This window comes from Elephantulus edwardii, unplaced genomic scaffold, assembly GCF_000299155.1.
Source record: "Elephantulus edwardii isolate Elephantulus edwardi_28Jun2011 unplaced genomic scaffold, EleEdw1.0 scaffold00226, whole genome shotgun sequence".
Classification (NCBI taxonomy): domain Eukaryota; kingdom Metazoa; phylum Chordata; class Mammalia; order Macroscelidea; family Macroscelididae; genus Elephantulus; species Elephantulus edwardii.
The window spans coordinates 233,140-243,769 of NW_006399976.1; positions in this window are offsets into that span (position 1 = coordinate 233,140).

Consider the following 10,630-nt stretch of genomic DNA (forward strand, 5'->3'; position numbering starts at 1 on the left):
AGCCAGTCTCACTGTCTGCGCCTACACTGTCACACCTACCCCAATTACCCCAGTCACTGAGTAAATCCATCTCATCCAGTGTCTTCCTCTCTTGTGCTCACCCTATACCCGCTGCTTTTAACCCTGCCCAGGGAGCTCGGGCAGCTTCGTGGTACAGAGTTGCACTGCCACCCTACGGCGCATGTATCTACCAGCCACTCTGCGGTAGGAAGTGGGCAATCTCCACCCGGGTGATATGTCCTTGTTGTCAGGTGACATTGAGTTGAGTACGACCCATTACGACTCTGTGAACAACAGATCTGAACCCTGCACTAAAAACCTACTTATAAGATCAACTACAGATCACTTCTGACTTGAACGTACACAACACCACCTCCTACCCCAATCCAGTCCCTCGCAGCGCCCAGGACCCTCTGCCATTCTGGCTGTTTCCCACCCCCTCCAGCCTCCACACATTAGAATCCAGTAATTAAGCTGGCGGAGACCAAAAACATAGTTTGGGTGGGACACTCACCAGACCCTACCTGCCTTCTTTGCTTGTCAGACCCCAGCCCCAGCACAGGCAGATCCATTCTGACCACTGACATCATGTCAGGGGACCTCTGTGCTGGGCTTCAAGGCTGGCTCCTGTCCCCAGAGCCACCCACTGCTCTGCACCTGGATCCCGTCTGCAGCTCCTCCCTTACCAGCTCCAAAGTCATTCATTGTGCTGGGGCAGGAACACAACAGTAGCCAAGACAGTCACAAAAGTTTGCCCTGGGGCCGCTGATTATCTAATGTGGAAACAGACAAGCACAAGATAAACAGAGTTGGGTGTGGGCCTATCATGGGACAGTTGGCATCCTCCCTGCAGTGATAGTGACCCGATGGGCACACAGTCAAGAGGATGATGCAGGAGCAAACCAGGCTTTGTTCTTTGTCCCTGAGGTCACCTTAGGTCAGAGCATATCTCTTATCTTGAACAGCCTGACAAAGAAAGTAGCATCTTCTCAAGCCCAGGGCTCCTTGCGCTTCTGCGTGAAGACCATTATTTCTGTTGGGGAGATTTTACTGTCTGGTCTACCACTGTCCCCATTTCCACTCAGATCCAGGAGAGAAAAAAAAATCCTGTGTTACTAGCCCCTGAATTGTTATCTTTTTTCCTGCCGTTTTCCATAAAACCTGCCATATCTTTCTAAATGAAGCCAATATTAAGTGAAACAAAGCAAGACAAAATGTTATGGGCTGTTGAATTGTTTGAACTCATAGCAGCTCCATGTCACAGAACAGAACTGCCTCAGGGGGGTTGTAAGCACTGGGCTTTATAGAAGCAGCTTACCAGATTCTCCCCCAGAACCATGGGTAGGCCTAAAACATGAACTTTTCCACTAGCAGCTGAGACCTTGACCTTTGCCATATCATGACTCCTTTGAAATAAAAGCCAAGGACTCCTGTACGAGAAATGGCACAGCCGTTTTGTTTGCGTTCCTCAAAAGATTGGACGAGGAACTCACTTATGAGTACTCACCTCATTTTAGGTCTGTACTTGAAACAAAGGCAGGCAGGAGTCCCCTGAGGAACTTTTCACAATAACAAAGTAATAGACACAGGGGACATGTCCATTGGAGATGAGTGGATACACACAGTGGAGTATTATACAGCCATAAAAAAGGAAGTACTGACTCAGGTCACAGTAGAATCGACCTTGAAAACACAGTGTTAGAAGAAATATGCTAGACTCAGAAAAACACATACTCTATGCTTTTTCAGTCTCAAAAGAATATAAGCAAATAAACAGAATACTAAAGATTATTCATGATTACCAGACATGGGAAAATGATCATAAACTTCAAAAAGAACCTGCCGTGATTGGCATGCAGCCAGAATGCTCCTCCAGAAGCAAGAATGGTGAGACTTTGTTTCAGGGATTTGGGACACATTGTGAGAAGGGGCCAGTCTCTGGAGAAGGAACTGGTGAAGTTGCTGTTGTTGTATGCAATCGAGTCAGGACTGACTCAGAATTGACCCTCTAGCTGATGTTCAGAGGCAGGAAATCCCACGGGAGGAGATTGTCCATCATTGTCCCACAGGGCAGGTAGTGGATTCAAAACACTTGCCTTTGGATTGGCAGCACAACTTCTCACCACTAAACCACCAGAGTGTCTGGTAAAGAAGTGAGTCAGGAAAAAAAAAAAAAGAACACTATCCTTGAGGTGTTCGCCACACTGTCGTGACAGCAGCCTTAACACAGCAGAGATCTCTATGATGATGCGAGATCAGAGAGGCAACGTGTTCCACGCTGGGTCGCTGTGAGCCTGGGCCAACTCAAGGCACCTAACAGCACGGGTGGGAGGAGGTAGGAAGGGGAGGAAGGGAGGGAGTGTGAGGTTATGAGGGTGGAGACTTGGAAAAGGACAGTGAGAACAGGCGCACAACTTGAAGAACGTAACCTGTGTCACTATTGTATGTTAGGAATGTTTGAGATAGTAGGTGATTGGTTGCATGTAGTTTTCCATTTTTAAAAAAAATTGTAACTGACCCCATGGTGAGACACCACGTGTGCTGGAGATTAAGATACAGCCCGGAAGTGATTACTTTTTATTGACTCTGGGAAAGTTCCTCTGCGCCCACTGTCCTCAGCCAGAGTGGCCCCATCTCCTTTGCCCAGTTTGGAGGAGGGTCCCTGGGACAGTGGGCAGGGGAAGTACACCAGCTTAATCCTCCCCTAGTGCCTTTAGACTTAGGGGGGGGTGGTACATAGCTTTGAGACACCTGAATTCAGTCTTCGGGCTTAATGAGCTGTGAGAGAATGTCCTTCTGTTCTTAAAAGCTGTCCTGTTTGTGGCACTGGGTTGTGGCATCCTCAGGACACTGAGACAGGGACATTGGACTGAAACTTCCAGAGGAGACCACACCCGCCCTTGTCCAGGGTCGAGGTGACCCCTCCATTCTGACTGTGCCCTCCCCCCCTTTCTTATTTTCAAATCCTCATTTGGTCAATGGCCCTGAAACTCACTGTCCTTCCTGCAGCACAAGGGTCTAACAGCGCCTGATATTAAAAATAAAATTAAAAAGAGGAAAGGCTAAAAAAAAAAAACCCAAGTAACTGTCACCAGAAATAGGAGCAGAGAGAATTCATGTTCTCTGGGGTGAAGCCACCGAGGAAGCAAAAGAAAAACATGCTGGCTGCGCCTCAGCTTGGCATTTCCTCTGGGGCCACCACCGAAACCTCTTCCCTCCCCCCACAGTCCTGCTGCCTCCACCAAGGAATCTCAGCTCAGGCACTGTCACCTCTCGCTGTCTCTTATTGTCCCTGACTGTCTAGCCTCCCAGTCTTTGCCTGGGCTCTTCTGTCTCTTAGAGTTTCCCACACGCCCCCTGCTCTGGGTTGAATTGCCACCACGACTCCTTATCCACTTGTAGGTGGTCGTTGCAAGGTGCCCACAGACCGGTTCTGACTCATAACACAATAGACGTGACTCTGCCAGGTCCTGCACCCTCTTCACACTGCCCATCTTATTGACAGACAGAACACATATTTCTGGGGGGATACAATTCAATTCATAACCCTCTGCACTCCCCTCCCCCCAAAATGTACGTTGAGGCATTAGCCCCTGCACCTATGCTTTAATTTCTTTGTTGATCAGGTCAAACTCGAGGAGACCAGGTCCTAGATCTAATCTCTTCTGATTTATACAAAGAGCAGAACATGCCCACTGATGTTCATTGCAGAACTTTTCACAATAGCAAAAAGGTGGGAACACAGATACCCTGCAACAGGTGAGTGGGTGAACTGTTTTGCTACATCATGAAGAGGGAACACACAGAAGGACGTTGCTGCTTTCGGTGCCGCGAGTCAAGTAAGACTCATAGCGACCCTGTGAACAGCAGGTCTGAACCCTGACCTATCCTGTGCCATGTTCAATTATCTCTGACACACTTGAGCCCACTGCTGCAGGGATCTACCCAGAAGAAATGAAGACGTGCACACAAACAGAAACCCCATCTATTAGTGTCAATTGTGGCACTTTTTTTTTAAAGAATACACTCTTTTTATTATTATTGTCCTTTTTTGTGTGTGTGTGTATACTGTCAATTAGGATCTGACTGATACAGGAGGAGATTGTCCCTCCCTTTCCAGCAGAACATCTGGTGGATTCAAACCGCTCACTGTAGGAAGCCATCCTGACCTCTCTTGGCTCTGGCACGAGCAACACTATTTTGCCCGTGGACTTCATTTCACATCCCCACTGCGGACAGGGAGAGGCCAAGCTCAGCATAAGGCAGCCCCACCCATCCCTGGGATCAGTGTGATTCACTGCCTCTGGGCGTGCCCCTCCTACCTGCTGTAAACTGATATTTTGGGACTCAGCTTCTGTAGTTTCCCTTTAAATATCTGTGGAATTATTGAATAAACTTGAGGCTTGATCAGGGAACCTTGTCTGGCCTCCTTCTCTCGTTGCCCCTGCCCCTCTCCCCCTTTTAATCCGCACAGGTCCCACTCTAGAACACGTGTGAACCCGCTGGTCGGTTTCAGTTGGTGGTTTCAGCTCACCTCTGGGGTTGCAGTGCAGCTTCTTGCCACTAGGCCACCAGAGCTTGCCAATTGTGGCCCTTTTCGCGGTAGCCAAAAGGTGGATACAAGCCAAGCCAAGTCTTCATCTACACATGATGGACCGATATGATGCACCCCATCCATACAATGGAGTATTCAAAATAATTCCATTTTTGTTGCTGTGGATTCATAGGGGGTTTTGGAGACAATAAATCATATGGGAGGAGACTGCTCATTGTCCTCCTGTGAAGCCACTGGAGCAGCTACGTTTGAGTTAACAGTACAACTCCCTAGGGGCCATGCCACCGAAGCTCCTAATGGAGTACTACTCAGTAGAAGAGAAATGCTGTCCTGATGCATGCTACGATGACATCATGCTGAGTATAAGAAACCAGTTGCAATCTATTGTATAACCTCCTCCTATATGAAATAATCTATTGCCCCAGTTACTGTATCGATCCATCTCATCCAGAGTCTTCCTCTCCTGCACTGTCCCTCCACCCTTACAAGCAAGATGTCCTTCTCCAAAGACGGGTCCCTCCTGGTCTCATGCCCAAAGTATGTGAGGATGGAACTTCAAAATCCTTGCCTCCAAGGAGAAACTTGGTTTCACCCTCTCCAAGCCAGACCTATTTGTTCTCCTCATGGTCCATGGTCAATACTCTTCTGCAGCACCACAATCCAAAGGAATCAATTCTTCTACTGTCATCCGACTCTCTGATGCATAGCAAGTAATTATTGTTGTTGTTGAGTGCTGTCGAGTCGTAGGCGATTCATAGTGACCCTATGAACGAAAGTCCTCGACACTTGCATGCGTGACTTTCATCCTTTCTCCCAGTTCATAGGGTTTCCGGAGACAAGCTATTTGTGGAAGTGGATGCTACTCCTGCTTCCAAGCTTGTTTTAACCGGGGAGCGCCACCAAACACCGTCCACCATGGGTACCCATTATCGCATTTGACACATCAGTGTCGCAGTGTTCAGCTTCACAGTGACCACAAGTTACCTCTGTACAGCAAATGGACACACACACCAGGGCTATATGACCTAGAAGAATATTTAACCAACAACAATTTAAAACAATTTAAAAACAACAATTTAAAACACGGTCTTAGGGCTGCGGATTAGTAATTACTAGGTCCAGAATCTGATATGATAGCTCACAAGCCACACAGAACCACATTGGGGAAGTCAAAAGACTATAATTCAGGTTAGTAACTGAATACAGTCAGGGCAACTTCTGAAATGTGCTCACAAGCACCTCAGCTTTGAGCCTCATGGTTTTAGGTGAGTGTTCCCAAATCTTCATTTCTGTCAATACTAGCTCTCCCTACCTCCTCCCTAGTCGTCCAAGAAACTTGGGCAAAGGTTCCTATCTTAGCTCTGGTTCAGTCTATGGGGTTAACAGTCAGCTCCATCTCATGTCAGGTCTCTCTGGTCCTCTGGTTCGGCCATGCCTGTTGTTGTCGTTGGTGTAGCTAGAGGAAGAATTTCTGGGTCCAAGGAGATGTTACACTCTCTTGCTGCTGCTGCTGCTTCACTGGTTCTGGGGAGGGTTGCTTCTCTGCAGTTGTATGCACTCAATTTAAAGGTGAGACCAGCCAATCCTCTTGTGGATTGGTGAGTTAGTCAGTCAATCCCCTGTGGATAGGCTAACAGGCCCCGTTCACCTATTCCCACCCATCCACATGGCAGAGTCAAGTTCAGTGGCTAGGAGAGCCATATTGAAAGATAAACTCTACAACGTCCTTCACACAATTGGTTAGCTGCCTCAACTCAGAGGGATCCCGTGTGTTGGAACCAAACTCTTCCGCACCCTGTGTCATCCTCATGATTCACTGTAGCCTGGACCATTGTGGCCTTTAGGGAATTCATTAGCTAGTTTTCAGAAGTTGATTGCCAGGCCTTTCTTCCTAGTCTGTCTTGGTCTAGAAGCTCCATTGAAACTAGTCTACCATGAATGACCCTGATGGTGTTTGACGTCCTGAGGACAAAGCCTCCAGAATCTTAGTGACACACAGGCCACCATAGCATGCCAGAGTGACAGATGTGTGGTGGACATTTGAGCAGGTGGGCCTTAATGCCATCTGATTTTAAAAAATATGCACTGTTGTGGTATTGGAATCAAATAATAACTGGTTTTCCTTCGGGCTTTTGAAACTCTAAGTTGAATGGGAGGAAATTGTCCATCTGTCTTCTGTGAAGTTGCTGGTGGATTTAAAATGCCGAGAGGCATGGCCTTTGGTTTAACCACACAGCTCCCTAAAGACTACACCACCAGAGTGCTCTATGCCAACTGAATGGTGTCATTATAAAAGAGACGCAAGAGAGAAAGAGAGGGAGGGAGGCAGAGAGGCAGAAAGGGAGGGAGGGAGAAAGGCAGGGAGGCGGTGGGCGGGAGGGGAGGCGGTAGGGGGAGAGAGAGAGATGAAGAGAGAGACAGACGGAAAGATGGCCACAAGATAACGGAGGTAGAGATTGGAGAGGGATGCATCTACAGACCAAGGAACACCAGGATTGCAGGACATCACCTGAGGGCCGGATAGAGGATTTCACCCCCAGAAGCTCAGAAAAAAAAAAAATCAGCACAACCAACACCTTGAATTCAGACTCCCAGCCTGCAAGACTGTGAGAGAATAAACGTATATTCTGATAAGTCGCTGTGACATTTTATTGCAAAAGGTGTAAGAATTGACTTTGCTACAGAATCTTCCATCTGTCTGTATGCAAATATGTGTACAGGAAGGAGTTTTTGTGATGCAGTGCTTAAGTGCTCAGCTGCCGAACAAGAGGCTGGTGGATTGAACCCAAGCAGCGACTCTATGGGAGAGAGATCCAGCAACATGTTTCTATAAAGATGACAAACTTCATGGTGTAGCTCGATTCAAGCACTCGGGTTGCTATGAGCCAGAAATTGACCCCAAACACCGCCCATTACCAAAAATGTCTGTGTAACAAAACAGTTACCATTTCAACCATCTTTACACGTTCAGGTCAGTAACATTAATTGTTCACCACAATCAACCACCACCATCATCTATTCCCAATTAGGAAGCCAGTATCCCTAAAATGCTGAATTTTCTTTGCTCCCTCCTTCCCACCTGCCCCTCCACCAGATACAAGTAGCCCGTCTGGTCCACATCCACTCACAGCGCCCCATGTCAGAGCAGAATTATGCTCAATAAAGTTTCTAACGGTTGATTTCTCTTTGTTTTCCCAGTGGCTACAGGAGCTCTGGTGGCCTAGTGGTAAGAAGCCGCACTGCAATCCCTAGGTCACACAGATTGAATCCATCAGCTGCTCCATGGGAGAAGGATGGGTAGCCTCTTCCCATGCAATTAACTGCCTCTGAAAACCCTCTATAGGGTTATCTACGGGTTGGTTCTGACTCAATGGTACGCAACAACAGCAAGGAAGCTCTGGTGGCTTAATGGTAAGGAATTTTGCTGCCAAAGCATAGGTAAACGGTTCGAATCTGCCAGTTTCTCCGCAGAAGAAAAATGGACAATGTCCTCCCATATGATTTACTATCTCTGAAAACCTGCTGGAGGGTCAGCTATGGGTCAGTTTAGACTCAACAGTACCCAATAACAACCAATAACTTTTGAGTAATAGACCTGTAGGCTTTTCTTCTAAGGGACCTATGAGTGGATTTGAACCTCCAACCTTTAGTTAGGAGCCCAGTATGCTCACCATTTGGGCTTCCCAAAGATTTTCTGCCCACCTCTGAGAACCACTAACATATCTGGTCATACCTAATCTGATCCTTCCATTGTCTCAAAACTTCCCTCCATCCTTCTTGAGCAAATCCATCCTGAGGGTGTAAAAGTATTTCCACTGGGTGCCCAACCCAGGCATTCCACAGATGGGTAAACTGAGGCCTTGGGAGCTGGGGTGCCCCTGAAGCCCCATAGGGAGCAGGTCCAGGTCCTGCAGAGACCTCTGTGTGGCTGGGGCCCTCTTTATACTACCACAGCTTCCTTTGCGGATTGGGGGCTCCTGCAGCCAGTCCAAACAGAGCGGCTGCTGTAGAGGCTTCCGGAACCTTCTGCCCCTCCCTGGCTGAGCCCTCTTGTCTCCCCCGCCCCCATCCCCCACACAGCCCAGACTTTCCGTAAGTGACAGCGGTTCAGGAAGCCGAGGGGCCCACACAGGAAGGACTGACTGGGACTTTCCTCCTGCAACTGTTTGACTCCGGAGTTGACAAGAGTCTTCACCTGCCAGGTAAGTGTTGTCTATCTCCGACCAGGCCCTGGGGATGGGTGGGTGGGGGGTGGGGGGGGCCCAGGGATGATGGAGCAGATAGGTGATGCAGAGCAAAGGCAACCTCTGCTCCAGGCCCTTAGAGGACAGTTCTCTGCCAGGCGTGCGCTGAGGCTGATGGGAGTTCTGACACTCTCTGTCTCCGGGCAACGACTTTGTCCCTTGAAGCCCCCAATTCCCAGCCCAGGGACCTTCTGTGACCCATCTCAAGTGTGATCACCTCTAGGAAACTGCTCTCAGCCCAGGACTTCCCAGGCCCTGGGGCACAGCTCAGAGAGACCCACAGTCCCTTTTGCCTAGTTCTGATGTGGCTCCTGGGATGCTAGACTTCCGGTGTTAAAACAGAGATGTCCTCTGGGCCCCAAGCTACCTCTCATTATTTTTTTTCTTTCACACTTAAAAAAAAATTAATTAAAAAAAAATAAAGTCCCTGAATGATACAAATGGTTAAATACTCTTCTACTAGCTAAAAGATCAGTGGTTCAAATCTATCCAGAGCATAGGCTTGACCAGCCTTGAAAACCCTGCAGGGCAGGGCTGCTGCACACACAAAGGAGGTCACTGGGGTGAGGAACTGACTTAACAGCAACCAACTTACAAGAGTCAATAGGTTAACAGTAAAAAGGAAGTTTATTTTGATGGTGCCAATTTTGAACGTAGTTTATTTAAAACATTATCCTTTCCATTTACAGTAAAAGGGTAAATAGTTCATTGCTATTGAGCTAATTCCAACTTCTAGTCACCCCACAGGGTTTCTGAGGCTCTATTTTTTTTTAAATTGTGATTTTAATGAAATTTTACAGAAAAGTTGGGTTTTTTCCATTCATTGTTGCACATTTTCCTCCCTACCCCCCTGGTTTACTTTTTAAAAAAATTATATTAATTCATTGTTGCATAATTTCCTCCCTCCCTGCCCCAACCCTCCCACAGTTCAATTTGCTATGCACCTGTTATTCTGGATTGTTGACAAATAATGCCTAGTCATATATTCCTCTTAAACACTTTCCTTCATCTGTTGCAATGCAGTGTTCATTACTTATCCCCTAAACAATGTTATTCAGTGTTTGCCCTTTTGTGACTGAGATATTACACTCTGCATAATGTCCTCCAGGGTCACCCATGTTGTCTAGTATTTTATGAGTTCCTTGTTTTCAGGGCTGTGTAATATTCCATTGTGTGAATATACTATCATTTTTCTATCTATTCATTTGTTGATGTACACAGGTTGGTTTTTGCTCATTTTGCTATTATTGTTATTTATATTTATTATTATTATGCAACAACAAATATGAGTGTACATATATCTGTTTGGGTGGAAGTTATGATTTCTTTAGGGTATATTCCTAGCAGTGGCATTGCTGGGTCAAATGGTATTTCTAGTTCCAACTTCTGAGACAGCGCCATACTGCCTTCCATAGTGGTTGCACCATTTTACAGGCCAACCAGCAGTGAATCAACTTTCCAATCTCCCCACAACCTCAGCAGCATTTTTTATTTGCTAAACTTTGCTATTGTTGCTGGCGTGAGAGGACACCTTATATTTGTTTTAAGAGGCTCTAAATCTTTATGGAAGCCGACTGAGACATCGTTCTCTCAAGAAGCAGACGGTGGTTTCAAACCAGCAACTTTTCGGTTATAGCCATTGTGCCACTGGAATCCTTGGTGCTACTGAAGTCCAGTATTATGCCAAGCATAAATCCTCAGTACGTATTCCACATTCAAGTATTGAAAATGCTCAGAAATTTAGCATAGCAGTTTAACTTTAAAACTGCTGCTCAACTTACAACAAACTTAGGTACTTATATATTTTTAAAAGATATTTTTCTACAAAGCA